The sequence below is a fragment of the Heterocephalus glaber genome, unplaced genomic scaffold, assembly GCF_053883595.1.
Source record: "Heterocephalus glaber isolate CG9 unplaced genomic scaffold, H.glaber_assembly_v1.0 deba00000738, whole genome shotgun sequence".
In the NCBI taxonomy this organism is placed as follows: domain Eukaryota; kingdom Metazoa; phylum Chordata; class Mammalia; order Rodentia; family Bathyergidae; genus Heterocephalus; species Heterocephalus glaber.
In genome coordinates this window covers 539,858-548,289 of record NW_028258161.1, presented here as the reverse complement: position 1 = coordinate 548,289, position 8,432 = coordinate 539,858, and positions in this window count along the sequence as shown.

The window sequence follows — 8,432 nt, the reverse complement described above, 5'->3', positions numbered from 1 at the left end:
AATCCATTACCATCTCAGCACAGCCACAAGTCACCTCCTGTAAGTGTGTCTGGCAGAAACCTGGGAAACCCAGAAAGGCTCCTTTCTGCCAGCGTGCTGCTGCCTGCTGGCGGTTTGGGGATGCATCTCCTTGAAAAGGCCACCACTTAGGGATCGAGTCCAGTTCTGGGTCCAGGCTAACATTTTTGGAGGTCGGTATGGGTGTTACTTTCCACATCCGGGCCAGGGCCCAGAGAGGGGCTATGTACTTCCACAATTGTCCTTTTTGCTTCCTCCTCATTTGCAAAATTTTTTTGTCATTCAGAAAAATGCCTTATAGAATGGGTGTGACAGAGGAAGCCAACGCTTTACACTAGATGCCAGTGTTTTTCAGGCAAAATGTGGTAATGAGTGTGTGTGTGTGTGTGTGTGTGTACAACTATCAGAGATCATAATATCTTGGCAGGAATTTTTTTACATTAAATGCCTGCATTATAAACTTCTCTAGTCATTCCTTTTCTTAAGTCTAAATTAAGACTGTCTTCTTTCCTCCTTCCTTTTTTCTTTCATTATATATCTGTCCCTCTGTTACTGATACCATAAGATTTTCTACAGTTGAGCAGTGACTTTGGACCAGAACTTTTTGGTGGAACAACTTGAAGTAGGTTAGAATCGATCAATCAAACAAACCAAAGAGTTAAACATATGCACAGGTATTATACACACACACACACACACACACACAGACCACGTGTGCACACACACACACTCACACACACACAGAGTAAACCCGATTAAAAAATAGGGAAGTAATACAAGTTATTAACCCACAAGGAGAGATAACAGAAAGGAGGATAACAATTCATGGGTGAATTCAACACAATTTTGGAAGAAGGAGGTAGAGACACAAGTGTTAATTTACTTTGTAGACTCCATGAAGAGGTAACTAATATTTGTAGCTGTGGACATCAACATGAAATGACCGACTTCCCTTTTCAAAAGCCTTAATGATTTAGGATTTAGAAGCATACAGGAAAGACAGAGAGGTGACCCTGGACCGAAAGTGGAGTGAAGTGAGAACACGTGTGTGGAGTAGCTGGGTTCTGAGGTACCTTTATATACGATGGAGTACTACTCTGCTGCAAAGAAGGCTAAACTTGAGTCATATGTAAGAAAATGGATGCATCTTGGAACCATAATGATAAGCAAAATGAAAGACACGCAAGCTTAAATATCATGCGGTTTCTCTTATATGAGCCAAAAGTATACATAAAGAGCAAAATAAAAGATAGATAAAAGGAAATGGGGAGAGAGAATTTTCGTAAATGGGAAGAGGACCACAAGATGGAGGGTAGGATAAGTGGGAGGAAAAACGATGCCAAAAGAATTAAGATGGGGTGTGCAATGTACCAACTCATATAATCGTTATCTATCACAAACATGTATTAATCGAACTAGAACACACAAAAAAGGAAAGAATGAAAAATTATAAATAAAGTATGCAAAACTTCTGGGACACACACACACACCAAATGCAATGGGGAAAGGTGTGTTTTCTTTCTCTCTTAGAACAAAGGTTTATACTGTGGGTAAATTAAATACCAAGTGTACCAGTCTCCGGGGGAAAAGTGGATTTATTAAAATGCAGAGCTGAGACGGGGAGCTAAACAAGAAATAAATTAAAAGAATATTTTGGTACAATAAACCTTCATTCCCTCTCTGTTTCAGTTTCCAGAACACAAGATCCAGAAATATCTACCCTAGTCCTTTCTTGTTTCTACTTTAAATTCACAGTAGAATGGAAGAGTTGTCTCAGGAGGAAGAGCATTCACACTGAAATCTCTTGCTCTCTTGAACATCAGCTTTACTTTTCTATCATCTTACAAAGAATCTCTGAAGGCAAGTTCAACTTTGGCACACACTACTATGTTCATCCTTAAACGTGAAAGCTAAATACTGTCAGACAGCTGCTGAAGGCCTTCAAGATGAGTGTGACTAAAACAGAAATAAACAAGGGGATCCAGAGAAGACAGAAACATCACCCTTAAAGGAAAAAAACCCTTCCAAAATGTAATTAATAGTCCTAAAGATGGGAACATACTCAGCCAAGAAAGGAAAATGGGGAAGTTACTATCATAGAATGGTGAACTTTAAGAGTTTCAGAAAAGGCAAAAATAAAATCTTTATGTTATGGTTGGACAAAAGTTTTTAGATGTTTTAGAAAATAGAGCAAGTCAAAGTGATGGAAAGCTAGAGAGTAAAATGTAAGAAAATTAGAGGACTATTCCAAAAATGGAATAATTGTATTTCTAGAAAGTAGAGAACAAGGAACGTTGGTGTTGCCAAAGGAATAATTCAAGAAAATTTCCAAAAACTAAAAGATATATGCTCCTAAATCAAAAGGGCTCATAAAGTGTTCACCACAATGTGGAATTACACTCAGAAGCATAAAATTTCAAAACAGGCAAGCTCACCAGAAACTCACAGCTGCAGAAACAGGAGAGTCTAGAGGGGAAGAGGAAGAGTTTATTACGATCATCCAAGTGCTTGCTACTGTACATAATTTTATGTGCTATACTTTTATATAATTATTGGTGCAGTAGGCTCTTTGTATCAGCACCACTTTAAACGTGTGAATAATGTGTTGTGCTGTGATGTAGCAGCAGCTAGAAAGTCACTAGGGCACAGGAATTTTTCAGCTTCATTATAACCTTATAAAATTATTAGCACATCACCATATATGTGGTCCATCATTGACTAAAATGCAGTTATGCAGTATGTGACTGTATATGGTAGCTTCCCAACTCCTTCAACTGTCTGTATCCTAGGTCATAATATTTGAAACACATACATAAAATTTTACCATTTATAACTATATATACATATACATATATACATAGCATGTATATATGTATATATATACATGTATATATATTATATGTGTGTGTATGTGTGTGTGTGTATATATATATATATATATATATATATATATATATATATATAACTGTAAGGTCAGCTGTCTTCTAATTATGTCCTGGAAAAGAAGAAATAACTTTACCTTTGATCCTATAATATTTTTCTAAACAACAAAATATTGTTGAAAGCTAGACAAATGATCCTTAAATCATTTTAAGCAATGCTGGTTTATGTTGCTTTGAAAAAGCATCTGATAAAATTATTAAAACAAAAGGAGACAAAGATATTAGCAACTTAATAATTATTTCTGGGGGCATAATATCACAATTCTTCATGTTCGATGTCATTGTTAACAATGAAAAGGCAGTGCAGATAACCGGTTAGGTTGTGGAAAGAAAATAAAAAACAGTATTATAATTATCTTAACTATAATTATAAGATGACTAAAGTGACCCTCTTTCCAAATGGTGGATGCATGGGTGCTTGTGGGTTAACATAGAATGTGTGGTGACACGTGATGAATGGATTAAAGAGTGTTACATCTTAAATGACTTCAATGGCAGCGACGATGGTGTGCTTTGTAAAATTGTGCTAGATGACTCAAAATGTGACTTTAATGATGAAAACATTATTCACACTAAAGGTGCACATGAAGAGTTTGAGTATAATTGTTTCATGAAATTTGAGAGTTAGAAGCATTATTTCTAAAATAACGTTTTAATTTATTTAGTTTGAGACTTTAAATATGCATGTATAACTAAATGAAGAGATGTTATTAAATATTATATGGGATACTAATGGTAGAGCAATGCTTTCTTATAACTGTCATGTAATTTAAATCTTTTTAGGCTGTCCTGTGATGATTACTACTTTCCATGCTCAAAGTCATGAGAATTTTCTCCTTCTCCATCTGCTCTGATTCCTCAGTCTGTTTTAAGAGGTGTAGCAGTTCAACAGCATTGCATTTCCAAAGGGAGCACGCTGGTGTGTTTCTGGGTAAATGCTAAATGTGTTCTGCTTTGTGTTTTACAATACCCTTTTGGATAATACTGATCATTTTATTGACCTTTGAAGCCACAGCACATTGGGCTGATGTTCTCAGAAGTCGACAATAAATTCTAGAATCCATTTCTCAGACCACAAAGGAGAGTTCCCAGCCCCGTGTCTGAAGTTAAGGTTTGGATAATTTCTGCCTGGCCACGTTGCTTTTCATGGTACTTGGCTGCAGTAAAGCTCACCTACACTTTCTGTCAACCTACACAAGATCTAACACATATTCAATAAAATGTCTTTGTTTTATGTGCAAAAATATAAAAAGTGGGGCTAGAGAAGTTAAATGACTGATTCAAAATCATGCTGTGTGTGGAAGAATTACAGTTTTTTCCTTTCCATCTTTCTTCTAAGCACACTGAGGGCTCTGATAACACTTCTGGAGGATTTGATAAAAAGAAACTGTTTGTCTCAGGTTGAGGATGGGCCTTGCCAAGGAGGCAAAGGGAGCGTCTAGTGTGCTTCCATGAAGGGAATGTCACACTGCAGATGAAACCCATCTGGAGGCCAGCGTATTGGGGCCATCCTTCATCTGCTTACTGTGGTAGCCAAATAAATTTCCCCAATTGCCTTTATAAGTATGAAAAGCAAAGGATTTCTATCAAAGGTCTTGATCAAAAGTTTAGTTTAGCAACCGTATGAACATGGGCATTCAGTTAAACTCTCAGAGCCTAGCTTTACTTCCTTTACCTGAAACTGCTAAGCAGAAATCCTTTCCACTAGGTCAAGGGGAACAAAGCAAAAGACAATTCCAGTGGCCTCCACTAGGTTGGTAAGCATAGCCCTAGGAGAGTGATTCCCTAGCAGGGACCTGGAAGTCCCAATGGAGTGCTGTCCTTCCTCCATTCCTCTTCCTCAGCAGTGATGAGGTTTCAGAAACTCCCTAGTGCCGCACTTGCATCATTTTACTTTCCAGGGAAGGACTCCCTGCTACAGGAGAGCCAATGCTTTATTCATAAGGACTCTTCTCTGGGGCTGTGTATGGAGAAAATGCATTTTGAAGTGGACAAGATGGCTGTGTTCCTTATTGTCTTTCCGTCTGCAAATAGGTAGATTGATTCCAGGCATCTCATCATTAGGCATATTACAGATGGAAGCATTGTGTGCTGGTGCTCTGCAGTAGTAATGAATAATCCTGCAGAAAATGAGGGACTAGAAATGCTGCAAACTCCCGGTGAGATCACTTAGAGCATCTTTTCTGAGTAAATCAGGAAAGAATTTCATCTCTATTCATTTATTCCTTCACTTATTCATTAATTTGAGTGATTTTTGTTTTGTTTTGTTTTGTTTTGTTTTTGAGACAGGGTCTCACTCTGTAGTTCAGACTGGCCCTGAACTTACTATGTAGCCCAGGCTGGCCTCGAACTCACAGCAACCCTCCTGCCTCAGTCTCCTGAGTGCTGGGATTACAGGCATGTGCCACCATGCCCAGCATAATTTGAACAATTTTTAATGCTTACTAAATTGCAGAAACTAGTGACAGATTGAGGAAACACAAAACAGTGTGATCTGATATATAGTCACAAAGAGCTGCTCAAATGGCAAAGGAACTGGAAGCCAAGACATGGGTTCTGTACTGAGTCATCACACTGTACCCCATATGTGTGCACAGCTGTTACATATCAGTTACAGATAACAATACAGACTTTAAAAAATTGACCTGGGTTCAAATTCTTCTGCAAATCTTACTGGCTGGTGACCTTAGGCAAGTTTTAAGGCTTCTGTGTCTATAGTTTTCTTCTCTATAAAATGGAGATGATAACAGACGCTTCCTTATAAAGTAGTCATAAAGGTTAAATGCTTAGAACAAATGCCTAGTGTCCAGTAAATGTTGTAGATGTTTTAAATAAGTGGCTAAATAATTTGGACTAGAAGACCTACATGCAAATGAGAAAGTCATGGGTAATGATGAAGTCCTTGGCTTGTTTCACTCTTTCTCTCTATTCAGGTGCTCAGTCTTCTCTTTCCCTTCTTTTTGGGGAGATGTCTTCTAAAATAATGAATTCTCAAGCTATTCTAGAAGAGGTGTTATTGGTAGCAAGTTTGAAGTTTATTGTGTGATTGCTGCTCCACTCTGGCATGAAGGATGTGTTGAGTGAAGCTTAGGTTTGTGTGTGTGGAGTTGAGTTGCAGAGAAGAAGTGAGAAAGGAAACCCTGACTGCCTGCGAGATCTACAGGCACTAGCAAAGCGTGTCAAGGGTAACATGAGGGACAAAGTAAAGACTCATTTGCATCTTCTTCTGAACTCCAAGGGGTTCTGTGATCTGGGATACCTTACAGTACAAACCAGATGGGCTCTAATAGAGCAATGCTCCCTGGATTTCGGAAGGCTCTGGTTATCTGTGTACTGTACCCATGGCGAATGGGCTGGTGAGAGACTTCATCCAGATGCCTTTGAAGCTGTAGGTAAAGGTCACAATTATAATATGATAGGGAGGATCATAGTCCAAAAAAAAAAACAACCATGAAATGAAGCTGGTGTGCATATACTTGGAAAGGTTTACAAAGGACTCAATAACTCCAAAATCAGGTTAAGCTTCCAGGAAACTCAGCATTAATCAAACCTCTGTCTCTTGTCCAAAATTGTATCAGCATTGCTAGGAAATGAGGGACCTATGGTCTTCTTGTGAAATCCTTGTTTATAGTCATTCTCTAATAGAGATGGTCCATAATGAGGGAGTCTGGAAACTGAGTCACAGAGAAGAGATGTTTCCTCAGATTAAATTAAAAGGTACAAGACAAAACTGAGATAATAGGAAAAAATGTCAACGTAGAGAAAAGCTTTCTAATGGATGCTCTTCAAAAATGATAAATGATTGATCTTCCTATGGTAACATTGAGCTTCCTGTTATTGTGTCTAATTGGTGACAGGAAACTTGAGGGGGAGTTGTTAGGACAATGGTAACTGTGAAAAAGTAAATCTCTAGTAAATGTCTTAACACAATTTAAAATTTATTTCTTGTTCATGTAGTGAGTGAGTACTCCTGTAGTTCATGCAGTGAACAAATATTTCTGTGGCAGACAGTTTTCTTCCCTGAGGGAATTCAGGGCACCGGCCTTCTTTATTCCCCACTCCATGATCTCCTTGGGCTTCCAGCTCTGCTTACTCAGGGAAACAAGGCTGAGAAGGACCAAGAAAAATGGCCTCTTGCCTGTCTTAGCCTGTATATAACACTTCTCTTCATGGCCTGATGGTGACAATTGGCAATGTGGTCTTCCTAGGTGCAAGAGAGACAGAGAGATGGGGTCCCTGCCTTGGAATGGAGAGGGAGCCTCAATTTTGACTGGACAACTGGCCACCATGGGGTTGAAGCCTCAGATGGAGGTTTTACTCAGTGACCTTTAAGGTCCCTACAAACTTTGAAGCCTATAACTCCTTTATGTACTTATTTCCAGCGACTTTTGCATTCTTAAGCTTCTCATTTACACTTTTATTGGCTTGGTTGATTCATCTGTAAAATGAAATTAACAATTCTTCTCCAAATAACAATAACTCACGGTTGTTGTGAGAGTCAGATGAAATAATGTGTGGAAGTGTTTTCTAAATTTGAAAGTATTGAGCTTCAGCCAGTGGCCTGCCATATCATCTGTAAGTTCACACAGATCTCGGGAGCAGCTGTGTGGACCAGAGTGGTGCGGCTGCAGGCTGATCCCAGCCAGTGCTCTGCCACAACCCCAGAGGCTCAGGCACACCCGCCAAGGCCAAAGGCTCTGACAGAAAAGATCTACACAGGTACATAAGCTTCAGCCAGAGGCCTACCATACTGTTGAGCACAGCCAAGGGCCCACCTGGAAAAGAGCTACACAGGTGCACAAGCAATACCCAGAGCCTCACCCTGATACTATTGATAAGTGCCTGGACACCCTAGCCAAAGCCTGTGCAGACAATAGGAACTGGAGTGCACAGTCCCCAGCCAAATGCTCCAGAAAACAGCTACATAGGGGTCCCAGTGAGAGGCACACCTAGATACCATCCCCTGTGTGCACAGGGCCCAGAAAGAAGCCCGCCCAGACAACAGGTCAGTTCAGGGATCCAGAAGGCCACCACTCTGAACCCAGGAATTGGTGTACTGGTGAGCAGCCGAGTAAAGGCTGCTTGGTGGCTCGCTGAGAATTGAAGACCACTGGGTGAGCAAAAGTCGCCTCAACAAAGGGACAGCAGGCTGTATATGTTGAAGTGAGAAGATGCATAAACAAGTCTCAAAACCAGACTAACAGATCACCTAAGACAACCACAAAGGGCAACAAGATGGAATAATCTGATACTCAACCACTTGGACTCCCTGAACTGGCAAAGAAAGAGGATCTGGAAAAAAATGAAATCAGAAATAATTTCTCAGATAACAGCAGAGATTGTGCCCATAATACAAAACATGATTAATAAATCTAGAGTGGACACAGATAAAAAATAGAGGAGCTGAGGAACATGACAGAATCCCAACATAGGAAACAAATAGAATCCATAAGACAGATGCAAACAGATTTC